Here is a 1,310-nt window from a genome sequence, read left to right on the forward strand (position 1 = left end):
TGGAGCTGTGTCAAAGCCTCTGTTTAGGAGAACCCTTCAGGGCCCCAGGGCCACCGCTTCATTCCAAGGTCTCCATAGACACAAAAACATATTAGGACACATCCACAGGAGAGTCCATTTCAACTCAGCCTCCTCGGTTGCCCCCCACATCCAGCAGATCTAACCTGTCTTGTTGCTTGGAGACAATTGGAATGCGAGGTGGGCTACCCAGCCATCCATCCTTAGAACCCTGCTCGGAATCGTTGGCCTGGAGCCAACCAACAGGTCTCAATTGTCCTGCAGAAGAATCTTTGCAGTTTGGAGCTTCTCACAACTCCCATCGTGGGAAAACCCCCATGTCCTCGTGATCCAACCCCCTTCAAGAAAGGGCCATCAGGGCAGAAAGTCCAACCTGAGCGATCGTCTGATCCTTGCCCTGACTTCAGATGCACGAGATCTCTATTGAGGTCTGTAGATTGTGCCTGCCATATCCTCACCCAGAAACCTAGGCCAAGCTTGGGTTCTCAGACTCCGTCCTCAGACTACTGGCCCCCAAGCCCTCCAGTTTGGAAATCCAGAACTACAAGGCCGCACTCTGCCTGCCCTACAGAAGTAAAACATTGCCCTCATGGCTACCCCGAAACCCCAAATGAGGATCAACCTGCACGCCAATCGGCTGTACCCCAAACATATAGGCTGACCTGGGCACTATTTCCCCTTCTGACCCAGCCTGAGCCTGGACCTCCTGGTCCCACCCAGACAGCTGGCCGCACACTGAGCACATCGGACCCGCCATGGCCTTAGGTCGTCATCTCTTCCCAACTGCGGTTTTCAGGCTCCAGAACCTAGACCTTATCTCCAACCACTGCCCAGGGTTGAAAATGATGGAAATCAGAACTCTTTCCCCATGGCAAGAAACCTTGTGCTTGGCATGTTGTCCAACGTTCAGTGTAGTTGAAACAAGCGTGGCCCATGAGGCCCAGCCCATGCTTGCGGGCCACATTGGTCACAAACACACATTGTGACCCTCAGCCTGAGCCCAGTCCTCAGGTAAGGCCTCTCAGGGCCTATATGATGAGACAGCATATTGGGCTTGCCATGCCCCTTGGCCCCAATTTTATAACCATAGTTCGGGGTGTCCCTTCACTCTTCCCCAGGGCTCTGCTTTGGAATTCCTCTTTTGGTGGGACACCTGAGTTAACAAACCTGAAAGGAGTCCTCCCATCCCACAGATTGACGAAAAACAATTGGGATCGGGCCAAATCCACAGAGAAGAAGATTCGTCCATGGCCCATGAGACCTCCCCAACATTCCACGGCCATCGCTGAAAC

Source organism: Mustela nivalis (assembly GCF_964662115.1).
Source record: "Mustela nivalis genome assembly, contig: HAP1_SCAFFOLD_131, whole genome shotgun sequence".
Taxonomy (NCBI): Eukaryota; Metazoa; Chordata; class Mammalia; order Carnivora; family Mustelidae; genus Mustela; species Mustela nivalis.